This window comes from Oryctolagus cuniculus, chromosome 8 (genome assembly GCF_964237555.1).
Source record: "Oryctolagus cuniculus chromosome 8, mOryCun1.1, whole genome shotgun sequence".
In the NCBI taxonomy this organism is placed as follows: domain Eukaryota; kingdom Metazoa; phylum Chordata; class Mammalia; order Lagomorpha; family Leporidae; genus Oryctolagus; species Oryctolagus cuniculus.
The window spans coordinates 128,963,947-128,977,653 of NC_091439.1; the positions used below are offsets into that span (position 1 = coordinate 128,963,947).

General features: G+C 41.3%; 1 long non-coding RNA gene across 1 annotated transcript in view; it reads right to left on the reverse strand.

Annotated features, from left to right (window-relative positions):
- The window catches only part of LOC127489124 (uncharacterized), a 32,336-nt gene that overhangs the window by 5,385 nt on the left and 13,244 nt on the right, over positions 1–13,707 (reverse strand). Inside the window, exon 3 of the long non-coding RNA XR_011378107.1 lies at positions 1,389–11,669. This is a non-coding gene — a long non-coding RNA (uncharacterized lncRNA). The remainder of the gene's footprint in view (positions 1–1,388; positions 11,670–13,707) is intronic.

Below are 13,707 nucleotides of genomic sequence, written 5' to 3' on the forward strand. Positions count from 1 at the left end.
GGGACACAGGAGCCAACCGAAAGATTGGCCCCAGTTCAAATATTAGGAGTAGCCCAATAGTTTTGGATTGTATCTAAAATATACAATCCATATCCATGAATGTACACTGGCATAAGAAATCATTGAATATATACATAGAGAAAAAAAGAAAAACCTGAATTGCAGCAGAAGTACAAAATTTATACTACTAACTTATTCTCAAGGAGAGAGAACTAACCTCTACATTGTAGCTGTGTGTATTAGTCTGTTTCATGAGTTTAACTTCTTTGAAAGGAAAGGTTTATTTCAGCTTACAGTTTACAGGTGGCCCATTGCCCACCGTCTCTAGAGGCTGTTCATGGCAGGTATGGAGGAGCAATCACATGGTAAGCTAGAAAGCAGAAGGAATAGCCAGGCAGAACTTGAATTCAAATAATCAATCATCCCTCAAGGACAACCCTCTGAGGGAATCCCCTACTCCCACGTCCTGAAGACCTCCTACCAGATCCAGCTCTCTGTTGCACAATTAGATCAACTCTCCATCAACTCTTACCATCAACTGTTACCACTAAGACCCCTAATCCACCAGCTTTTACCACTAAGACCACAGGGTTTAAACTTCTGTGTGAATTTTGGGGAGACAAATTCTCCTCAACCCTTCACGCTGCACGTAAGAACTTCCATCCAAAGAAGGGTAAGTATGGAATGGGAAAGCGGGGGTGGGTACTCTCTCATGGAAAGAAGAATCAGATGTGTCACTCCCTCAGCCAGGTGGCTAGGGTGCAAATAATGTAGGAAACTGGGTGAGATTGTTCTGAAAACATTCTGCATTATTTTATCAATTTTTTCTGGTAAATATAAACCCATTCTGAATAATCAAATGCGTTTCTTTTAAAAAATGGAAAAAGCAGGCCAGCGCCACTGCTCAGTAGGCAATCCTCCGCCTGAGGCGCCGGCACACCGGGTTCTAGTCCCGGTCGGGACGCTGAAGTCTGTCCCCTGAATTCAGGCGCTGAATTCAGGTGGCAGCGCACCTGCTGCATCTGCCATTCAGGTGGTGAACCAATGGCAAAAGGAAGACCTTTCTCTCTGTCTCTCTCTCTGACTGTCCACTCTGCCTGTCAAAAAAAAAAAAAAAAAAAAGGAAAAAGAATAATTGAATATGGTTCTATTTTTCAAGAAAACACATGTATTATAACATGTAAAAACTACCAAAGTGGAGATATGTATATTACCTTAAACATTTTATATTTCATTATTTACATAATTTCCTCTGTCCTTCCTTGCATTATTTAATTCTTATAATTAAAATATAGGTCATGTTTGAAGAAAAAGGAAGCTCTGCCAGATATCCCATGAATAGCTAAGATTGGCTAATTGTTGACCTGAACCACCACCAAATTACTGACCTGATTTATTGATACATGTTGTCCAATGATGGCCAGAGCATGCAAAGCCGGAACTGAGATGGAATCCAGAGAACAAAGAATGAGTAAGGACATTCCCTACAAGAACAGGGAGCTCATCTGGAGCAATTTACAGACTACCATATCAAGGCAGGTGGGCAATCTGATCAACAATACTGTAGAAAGGGCTGGGAGTTTGCTTTAGTGTTTAGAGTGCCACTTGGAAAACATATTACAAGTCAGAGTCTGTGTTCAAGTCCAAGCTCCACTTATGATTCAGATTCCTGCTGATTCACATCTAGGAGGCAACAGGTGATGACTCAGGGACTTGGTTACCTGACATCCATGTGGGAGACCTGGATTTAGTTCAGGATCCTGGATTTCACCTGACCAAAGCCCCACCTGTTTTGGACATTTCAGGAGTGAACAAGGGGATGGAAGATTTTATGTGCATATGTATGTATATGAATATATGTACATGTGACTATATATGTATGTGTATATATTCAAATAAACTTAAAAACATAAATAACATATGAAAATAAACTTAAATATATAAATAAAACATTCAAATAAATAAACTTAAGTACATCAATAAAATTCTAAACACTTAAAGAAAAGGAAGCTATGGCGAGATTTTTTCCCCAAAAGGAAGTAGATGGAGCAAATGTCATGCATTCAAATTCCACAGGGAGCTGATGCTATACTCCCTCATATATGCTTTAGGAGCTAACCTCTTAGGCATTCTTGTGGGCTTTCTGACTTTATCAAAAAGAGTTATTACAGCACTTAAGCCTTATGACCTGGGAGCAGTGCCAGCTAGATCAGCAGGTGGTTCGTGTCCTTCTGAGTTAGGGAGAGAGGTCAAAGCCACGTGAGGAAGATGGCATCGCTATGGTTTGCTGTCACACATGAATGTGTTCTTTTTCTTTCACATCCACTGACATTGTGGCAAGGAATTTAAGTAGCCCTGTTTAATAGTTAGATTTATATGTAACAGTTATGACAGCGCTGCAAATTTTGACCCACTACAGCTTCATTGCTTTGCAGAATATTTACAAACCGAGCAACTGAGATGTTAGGTTTTGGGGTCTGCATTGTGGAATAGCAGGTTAAGCTGCTGCCTGGGACAACGGCATCCCATGTTGGGATGAAAGTTTGAGTCCCAGCTTCTGTACTTCAGATCCAGAACTCTGTTAATGCCCCTGAAAGCAGGAAATGATAACAAGGGTACTTTGACGCCTGCCACCCATGTAAGAGATCTGGATTGATTTCCAGGTTCCTAGCTTCAGCCTGATTCAGCAATGGCTGTTGTAGCCGTTTGGGGAGTAAACCAGCAGGTGGAAGATTCCCTCTTCCTCTCTCTCTCTCTCTTTCTCTTCTCTCTCCTCATCCCGACCCCCATCCCTCTGCCTTTCAAATAAAATAAATAAATCTTTTTTTAAAGACTTTCAGTTTGCAAATCCTTTTAAAGGGTAATTTCTGTCTATCTATAAAAACACTTCAAGCAGTTGAAATATTACCAGTATACGATCATTTGTAGACACTCTGTTACAGGTAATCTGACTAATTTTCTCCACCTTATCACTATAGAGCTCAAACTATACAACCTGAAGTGTGGAAGAAGTAAACATTTTCTTATATCCACCACTCAAACTCACTTTCTAACATAGACTGCAGAGAACAGCTCTGTGGTTAATGGGCCATCCATGTAGTTTTCTAAAAGCTTCTGAAAGCCTTTTGAAAAAAACAAGATAGGAGCAAGGTGCTTGTATTTTGTCAAGAAAAAAGGAATCTGAGAATCAAGAGAAGGAAGTGAATACAGACTGGAATTACAAAGATGGCTCTGCAGAATAGACAACCTGTCAATTATTTAAGACTACTCTAAGTGGACCTGACAGGTCATTACTAATGACTTTCTCGCGGTTAAGTGCCCCTGGGGAATATGGATAAGCTGATGCAAGTCATTTGTCTAAAACATCTGGTTCAAGATCATTGTTATCTGACCCAACTGGAAAATACTATTAATTAAAAGCCAAAGGGATGAACACTTCTGTACATTACCAATGCAATATGATAGCAGGATATTCTAAATGTGGAATTCGCTTCACTGGTTCAATATCATCATGTTTTGCTCTAGTCTTATTAAGAAATTAGCTTTGGGGCTGGTGCCATGGCTCACTTGATTAATCCTCCGCCCATGGTGCCAGCATCCCATGTGGGTGCCGGGTTCTAGTCCCAGTTGCTCCTCTTCCAGTCCAACTCTCTGCTGTGGCCCAGGAGGGCAGTGGAGGATGGCCCAGGTGCTTGGGTCCCTGCATCCACATGGGAGACCAGAAAGAGGCACCTGGCCCCTGGCCTCAGATCGGCACTGTGCTGGCCATGGTGGCCATTTGGACAGTGAACCAACGGAAGGAAGACCTTTCTCTCTGTCTCTCTCTCTCACTGTCTATAACTCTGTCAAATAAATAAAAAAAAATAGCTTTAAGAACATATTGGGTGAGGGGGAGTCAATTTTCTAAAGCAAAGTTTTGTGCATTTATAAAGCATCAGAGGAAAGTATATCTTTTGTCATGACAATGGTTCTTAACCTTTTGGTAAAAGGTGATAAATCTGTTCAAGAATGTGATAAAAGATATGGTAAATTTCCATGTTGACTATAACATACAAAGACATGCAGGCAGTGTTTTACAAACAATGTCTTTGTGGCCAGGTGCTCCTGAAGATGAGCAAGGAATCTCAGATTAAGAGTGTATTATAGAGGACCTTGTTGTGGTATAGCGGGTTAAGCCACCATTTGCTATGCCAACCTCCCATATGGGCTCATGTTGGCATCTTAGCTGCTCCACCTCCGATCCGGCTTCTTGCTGATGCACCCAAGAAGGCAGTGAAAGATGACCTAAGTTCTTGTGCGCTTTCATCCAGGGGGGAGAGCTGCTCTGCAGCTCCAGCTCCTGGCTTCAGCCTGGCATAGCCTTGGCTGTTGCAGCCATTTGGGGAGTGAATCAATGGGTGGAAGTCTCTGTCTCTATCTCTCTGTAACTCTGCTTTTCAAATAAGCAAGTAATTATTTTTAAAATGTAAGATTTTTCTGAGTTGTTGAATTCTGGAATCTATTGTAGGCAATGAATGTTTCTATGATGGCATACAGGTATATAAATCTTAAGTAAAACAATTGTGAATATGAGCACAATGCTGCATATTATGTCAAACCTTCACATGAAACATTTAGACACAAAATAAATAAATTTAGCTTTTAAAAGGAAAGAAATGTTGGTTCCATGATAGAGAACAACAAGTTGTAATGAAGTTCTTAAGGGACATTGTTTTAATATTTTACCTTGAAAATTTTTAAAAAGATTTATTCATTTATTTGAAAGGCAGAGCTACAGAGAGGCTGAGGCTGAGGCAGAGAGAGAGAGAGAGAGAGAGAGAGGTCTTCCATCTGCTGGTTCACTCCCCAAATGGCTGCAATAGCTGGGGTGTTAAGCTGATCCTAAGTCACGAGCCAGGAGCCTCCTCTGGGTCTCCCACACTGGTGCTAGGGCCCAAGGATTTGGGCCATATTCCACTGATTTTCCAGGCCATAGCAGAGAGCTGGATCGGAAGTGGAGCAGCCAGGACTCAAACCAGCACCCATATGGGATGCTGGTGCTTCAGGTTGTGGCTTTACCCGCCACAGTCCCGGCCCCTTACTTTGAGATTTAATGTGAATGAGAGTAAAAGGTTTTCTAAATAACAAATATACAAAATATATATGAGGATATTTAAATAGTCAACCACATATTAGATGTATAGTCAATGTATATCAGATTTTAATATACTTATCTGTCAGAAACAAGATAATTACATTAATTTTGTTTAAGAGATTTTAAAACACCATAAGAAGCAAATTTACAAGTAGGAGACTGAACCAAAACAGAAATTAGATGTCAAAATCGATCTTTATAGCTATATATGCCTATACCTAAAAATATGAGTATGTCTGTCAAAATGAAATATTTCAATCTAAGTATTGTTCAGTTCCAACAATATTAAAAGTATTTTATTCCTCACTTGACAATGTCCATGGGAAACTTGCAACTTGTCAGACACTGTACTAGGAAAGGGTGATGCAGAATTAACCTAAGCAGGCAAGACTCCTTTCTTCATGGAACTTGTATGGAGTTTCCATGTTGGAGGAGGTGGTAGAGCTAAGCTTTGTGTCACCTAAGCTTAACCTATTTGTCTAAACTTTTCTTTTTTTTTTTTTTTATTTTTTTATTTTTTTATTTTTTGACAGGCAGAGTGGACAGTGAGAGAGAGAGACAGAGAGAAAGGTCTTCCTTTGCCGTTGGTTCACCCTCCAATGGCTGCCGCGGCCGGCGCGCTGCGGCCGGCGCACCGCGCTGATCCGATGGCAGGAGCCAGGAGCCAGGTGCTTTTCCTGGTCTCCCATGGGGTGCAGGGCCCAAGCACCTGGGCCATCCTCCACTGCACTCCCGGGCCACAGCAGAGGGCTGGCCTGGAAGAGGGGCAACCGGGACAGAATCCGGCGCCCCGACCGGGACTAGAACCCGGTGTGCCGGCGCCGCTAGGCGGAGGATTAGCCTAGTGAGCCGCGGCGCCGGCCTGTCTAAACTTTTCTTGAACCCTTTGCCTTAGCCATTGTTCACAATACCAAGCACACACAAGCCTTCTTTATATCTTGCCTTTTTAAGTTTCTCCTATTTGGTGTTCTTGGGAAACATCTTTTCACGCTAACCTGACACCTACCCATAATCCTATGTACTTCTAGCTAACTTCAATTTTTCAGGTCTTTTTTATATTTTGTCCTCAAAATTACTTGAGCTTTTATAGTCTATAAACTTTTTTTTTTTTTTTGACAGGCAGAGTGGACAGTGAGAAAGAGAGACAGAGAGAAAAGTCTTCCTTTTTGCCATTGGTTCACCCTCCAATGGCCGCCGCGGCTGGTGCGCTATGGCTGGCACACCGTCTCCCATGGGGTGCAGGGCCCAAGCACTTGGGCCATCCTCCACTGCACTCCTGGGCCATAACAGAGAGCTGGCCTGGAAGAGGGGCAACCAGGAAAGAATCCGGCGCCCCCACCGGGACTAGAACCCAGTGTGCCGGCGCCATTAGGCGGAGGATTAGCCTGTTGAGCCACGGTGCTGGCCAGTCTGTAAACTTTAAATAGTCTTTACGTTTCAAATTATTTGCCCAAAGTCTATTTTTCATTGAGTTCTTAATCCATAATGACATGGACCCAAAGGCCTAGAGAAATTCTAGGAACAGAGTGGTTATTTGATAAAGGCCTAAAGAATAAAAAAAGGAGACTCTGGATAAGTGAGTGATTATGTAACATATTATTGTGGGGTTGTAATTTGTAGGAGCTTTGAAAGCTTTGTGCAAAGGGTGAGACCTCTAACGGGAATTCAGAGATCTGTAGGAGATGGATGGCATTGCTGTCATGACTAGCAAAACTGAATGCAGTGCTGTATACTGGATGTCATAAAAAACACATTTGCTTGATGCTTCCACTCATCCATCCATCCCTCCATCTATCCATCTATAATTTACATTCATTAGAATATATTGAATGTCCAATAAATAAGAGTGCAATGTTCTTTCTTTTTTGTAACATTTTCTAGGAAACAACACAGGGGCTGCCCTATAGCAGAGATTTGACAATTTATTTAACTGGATGAATGGTTACACTAAGTTAGAACGATAGAAGTGAATAAAAAGAATAAAGTCGAAGATCAGGGTAAAGAGGATTGCAATGCTGTGTTTTCTAAAATACAACTGTTTTGACCAAAATAACCCATGTTGAATATTTACACTGTATAAACAGGATGGCATTTTTAGAAGTCAGTCTGTTGTTCCCTTCACTAGATATCTTCACATGATAATGTAGTTCTTAGTTTAAATATGTTGAAAATACATACAAATAAGTAGCAACGTAGACTCACACATTTGCAAACATTTAAAATCAAAACAGAAAAACAGTCATCATCTGTTCCTTTCTCATTATACCTTAATTTGGTATGCAAATTTCACGGCTTCTACCCATACCTAAATTTTACATGGCAATTTGCTAATCCAGTTTATGTAATGTAGCGCAGACATAGACATTTATAAATGAAAATATAATAAGATCTTATTATGATTCCTGATATTTTATTAGCAGTTAATGAGTGTGATAATTTTCCAAGATAAGCAACCATTTTGAGATATATATATATATATATATATATACACACACACATATTATTTGACAGGTAGAGTCATAAACAGTGAAAGAGAGAGACAGAGAGAAAGGTCTTCCTTATGTTGGTTCACTCCCCAAATGGCTGCTATGGCCAGCGCTGCGCCTATCCGCAGCCAGGAGCCAGGTGTTTCCTCCTGATCTCCCATGCAGGTGCAGGGACCAAGCACTTGGGCCATCCTCCACTGCCTTTTTGGGCCACAGCAGAGAGTTGGACTGGAAGAGGAGCAGCCGGGACAGGATCCAGTGCCCCAACTGGGACTAGAACCCAGGGTGCCGGTGCCGCAGGCGGAGGATTAGTCAAGTGAGCCATGGCGCCGGCCCTTAGATCTCATTCTTGTGCTGTGTGCATTGACATTCATTAGGACTCAAATATTTCACCCATTTAAAAACAACATTGCAACTTTTGTTTAATTTCCAATTGTTGTAGGTATACAATTTTGATCTATTTGAAATTGTAAAACTCTCCTACTTGACAGATTAATATTTTTAGTATAGAGTGTTTTTAATTTGGAGAGAAATACCATCTGGAGATACCATTTGGAGATAAATACCAGGCACCCACATGGGATGCTGGCGCCACAGGCGGAGGATTAACAAAGTGAGCCACAGCGCCGGCCCCTGTGTTTTTTGATATATAGTATATGGAAAGTCTCAGCTCCATCCACCAGGATGTAAGCTGAACAAAATCAAGATTAAGATAACAGAACTGGTTCAAATCAGTTAAATCCAAAATGGCGTCCAGATTATGCACTACCTTTCCTCCAGTCCCATTATACCCTCATTGTGATGCATTAACAGAGTAAAAACCTCTCCCCCTCCTGCCATCACAGGTTACAATTGCCATGACAACCTACAGAAATGACCACATAAGGGGAGAAAAAGAGGTGGATCCTTAGTTCTGGAAGTTGCTGCCCCCTTTTCCAGAAATACAATGACTACTCAACCCAGATAATAACTTACCTTTCCAGACCCCATAAACTTCATTTGTAAAGAGATCGCCACACTAAGAAGAGAGCTACTGCCAGAGGTAACTAGCCCCACAAAGCTTCTTGCTTGACTAACGAGACAACTCTACTGCTCATTTCCTGCCTTCCTTTTCCCAAACTTGATTTTCCCACTCAGAGGACCCACACCTTTTCCTTTTCTTAGTCCAAGACTATCTAGAAACCTCAGTCACGTGGCCACCGCCTTGAAGGACATTCTTTGTGAACTCTTGTGTGTGCATATATACCTAAAACTCATTTTTCTTATTATCTGTCTCATATTACATGTGATTTGTAAGCCATAACCACTGAAGTAGAGGAAAACATTTTTAACCTTCTCTATATGAAATATAGTCAGAGTCTCAGTTCTTCCTGCTAAATTGATCACAAAGCATGTGAGTGTGCCACATGCCTCAACTTGGCCAAGGAATTGGTAATAGTAAGGAACTGTCTCGATAAGTGGTTGGAGGAGTTGCTGTAGAACCCCCAGACTGGAGATGTCTGCCCCACATGCAGAAAGCCAAATCACTGGCATTGAGATGCTGGGAGAAAGGAGGTACTTATTGCAATGTTCAGAACTAGGAGCTAGGCTGCTGTAGCTCAAGTTGCAGGCTCCTGGAGGGGATAGGGACAAAGCTTCTTATAGATTTAAGTTGGGTCTTGAGAATGGATGTTCAGCTCATACCTAAGTTTCTGGTTGGTCTGCAGTGTTTGGCTTTAGCCATTCCGAGGACAACATGCAGATGGTAATTACTTCCTGCCATGGGCCTGGAATTTCCCTGAGAAGATACCCTTTGAGACCATACCAGCCATCAAGTTGGTAATTATTGGAGAAAAAAATGACCACATGAGTCCAGTGATGGCTGCAGTACTCCCTCAATTCAGTAAGTTAAATTTAGTAAGAGGCCAACTTGCAATTAAAAAAAGGTTAAAACAACAACAACAACAACACACACATGCACACACAACACAGGACAAAGACACCTTACACTAAGGGAGAGAGGCTGAGAGGCAGGGGCCTGGTGGTATCCAACATTTGCATTCAAGGCCATGTATAGGGGTTCAGTTTCACTAACAGGTCAATGTAATGTTTGACGTAGCTTGACTGCCAGTGTGAGATAGTAATAGGAAATACATATATCTTGGTCTCTGGTTCCAGCCCTGAGCACAGATCACCTAACACCTTTGTAGTTTTCTGAGTGATAGGGGTGCTAGAAGAATCTTTGATCCCAATATTTTATTCTGGCCCAATCTCCTGAGTCACAATTCCTAATACCCTACTAGATGGGGGCACTAGGAAAATTACTTTGCTGTAATATTTGGCCTTTGACCCCAGTTCTTGACTCAGAGTTCCTAAATCCTTTGGAATTTACTGGACACCTTTTTTTCCCTAATGAAATAACTCACAGTGGGCTCTTGACTAAGGTCTGGTCACCAGAACGAGATAAACATGATTATAAGAGTAGGTCATTCAGTTCTCCCTCTCCTATTCTCCAGAGAGGGAAGAGACACTGGAAATAAATAAAACCTCCATAAAGTTCTCCAAATTTAAGGGTTCAGAGAGCTTCCCAATTGTCAAACATATCCTTGTGCTGGGACAATGGTCATCTCAACTTCACAAGGACAGAAATTTCTGTGCTTAGGACTTTTCTAGACCTCACATTGTGTAGCTTATCTGGCTTTTTTATTCTTTCTTACCTTCCCTATCATTCAGCTGCTACATGTAAGCAAAGTGTTTCCCTGATCTCTGTGACTGACAGAAAATGAATTGAACTCAAGGGGAAGGCAGAAAGACCCCTGATGTAGCTGGTTGGTCAGAGTATAGCTGATGATCTATTACTTATGACTGGCATCTGAAATGGGGAGGGAGCGGTCTTGTGGAACTGAACCTTCAACCTTTGGGATCTGACTCTGTCTTAGAGTGTTGGAATTAAGAGGAGTTATAGAGTGGAATTATCACTATGTATTTCATATCACTATGAACTACATGAAATTTGTTCAACTTATATAAATTTAAAAAAGAGGTGTTATAATGTTCAGAATTTAAGAGGTTCATGTTCTTATCTCTGACATATGAAAGAACTCAAGGACAAGACATAGACAAAGCTTAGCAGAGGAATTAGATTTACTAGCAAAGTGAAAGTACACACTTAGGAGGGAGTAAACCCTTTCAGGAATGGACAAACATTTCCAGGAATTTGGTGACTGGACATTTTCTGGCCTTTATAAGAAGTCGGAATTTTCATGGCATCAGGAGCACAATGGGAGTGGGAGTGTCAGCCGTGGTAATTTTATTATAATGGAATTATAATAGGCTATAAGTTGTCAGTGCGACACAGTAAATAGCCATGTTGATATTTTTGGCTGGTGCTATTTCTGGGCAGCAGCTTTGCTATAATAGCAATTTCAAGTTGCCATTCATGGGATGAGTTTGAGCGGCAACCCTAGCAGGAATGGTATTTCCTCCACCTCTTTCTTGGATACGTATCTGTCTCTATAGCTATAGCAATAGGACTCCCAGCAGGCATTTTCTAGAAAATTATTGGGAACTGGGGAAGTACTTTTCCACATCAGATGTCGGAAGTGTTATTTTAAATGGTGAGTCAGAGTGGAAAAAACACTTTGTTTTTTCTTATATTTCAGAGCCAAAAAAGGCACCTTTTCAACAATAAGAATTTAGTCTGATGTTTAAACTGTGGCTTTAGGCATCTGCCTTATGGCTTCTTTTTGCTTCTGTATTTTATTCTGTAAAATGGATATATTAATACTGTCTTTGTAAAATTGTGACAAAAAAGTTAGATAATAATATATTCAATATGGTTAATACTGTTTCCAGTCAATGACAATCACTAATTGATATTTAGTTTATATCAGGACTATAATTAACTTTTGTATTTTAGGCTTTATAGAGACCTTCCATAGATTTACATAAACCCCAACAAAATTAACTTATTTGTACAATGACTATTGCTTTCTTATCTCAAGGCTTGTTGTTAGAGAAGGAGCTATTCCATGACAAGTTGAATTTATGTGACTCCTCTGCTTCTGCTCCTAGAAAACAAGGAAGTTTAAAGGAATCCCAAACTTGCAATAAAACCCTCCCTTTTCCTATAGGACATGGACAACATCCATACATTCCCCATTCTTTCTTTATGAAAAGATCATAACACAGAAACCATGCAAATGCCCACTCTTTGGCTCATAAATGACTAATTGAATTGCTTTTTACTGCTTCAGAATATAATCCATGATGTTAAATGAGGTGAAGAAGACTGTAATCAGGAGGAGGCCATCACTATAGGTGTGGAGTCCTATGAGGTGTTGCAGTGGGAGAGAGAGGTGGAACCCAAGCCTATGCGTGTGACCATTTCTAGACAAAGAGCAAGGCAAGGGCAGTAGTTGGAGAATTACTAAAAGGAACATCAGGGTCAATGGGGATTCTAGCTGAAGGCAGGCCAGGGAGATGAGACATCATTTGGAAGATGGTGGAGGATGATGAAACTGATCAGACGATGAGGATGATCGATATTGTTGATGGGGAGTTCTGCTGAAACTGGTGTAACAGGAATCTTCTTCCTAAGAGCAGATAGCGCAGCGGTAGACAAGAAGACCAAAATCTGAGCCTCACTGAACAGTGGATTCAGAAGGAGCCTAGTGCAGGTTGGTCAAGGAAAGAATATGGATCAAAGGGAGCAAAATGCTTGTAGACAAAATTTGGTTGGCTTCCCTCCTTCCCCCAAGCCCTTGAACTCAGGTCAATCTCAATTGGAAACAGCAGATAACTTCCACTATGCCCCCGTTAAGGGCCGCTACCAGAAAATAAGCTGGCCACAAGGTAAAACACTCTTTGACCTACCATCCAATCAAGATACTTTTAAAACCTTTCTTCTCCATAAAACAAAGCCTCTCTCTGGCTAATTCTTGAGACTTTTGCAGGTCTGTAGTCACAGTGTTTTTCCTATTGCAATAATCTCTCCTGTATAGGGCCTCCACCATCTGCCTAGCAATGATATTTTAAAAGAAAATCTGTCCTTTCTAAGTATGAATTTTTTTTGGTTACCTGTTATAAGTGTGGGTGAAATCAGACATGACCCCCTAATATCTACACAAAAATGTGGCCCTTTAAAGTTTCCCAGAGTGCTATCTGGGATGCCACATATGCTACCGGAATTTGGGGTGCCATATGATTTCACCATGAGCTTATTAATAAATCCCCGATATTAATAAGCCCAAGAGTGTTCTTACCTAATATTTAGAGGAGAATTCTAAATACTGGCACAGATAAACGAGGCAGCATAGTACATTTTAAGCTTTTATTTAGTGAGGAAGGTTCATAAGAGAGTGAGAGCTTTATTTAAGAGAGAGAGGTGAATGGGGGTTCATACCGAGCACCAGGAACCAGCCACGTGGATGAGTATCTAGGCCAGGAAGCCTAGGGCTCATGGCCCGAAGGCCATGAGCCCTGGAGGCACAGGGCTACAGCAAGCCCGCCTCCTGCCAGACACTCTGTGCCCCAGGCTTTTAATCTACTTCCAAAGGGGAGTGGATAATTAACCTGATTGACTGGTTGGCACCCAGGTCTGGCCAGGTAGGGGCATGAGGTCACACAGGGGCGTGGCGAAGGCTTGGTCTTCCAGTTCACAAATCTAATCAATTTTAGCCTGTATGCCTGCCTACTTCAAGGGGAAGTAGGGCAATTTTCTATAAAATAAACTAGAAAATATACATACTTTATTTTGCTTCCTCTTATAAGAGAAAAATATGTTTTCATGGCGAAGACAGTATCCACCTTTAAGTTTTGAGTTTGAAAGAAGGAAAATGCAAGATGGCTTCTCCATACAGAGTCGCGGTATTGCTCAGAGGGCTTCTAATGTTCTTTGGTTCTTATCACCTGCTTTTAAAGCATATGTGACATGACTCTTGGCTCAGCCTTGGAGGCTGGTCTCACCCTTCCCTTCTACCAGTGTCATGGGCATAGGTATTTTAATCTGTATTCTAGGTTCTTGTCCCACAGAGATAAGAATCCAAAGCACAAGCATCCACATAGTGCCCAAGTGAGAGAGAGCAGGATTTATTTAAAATAGAGACA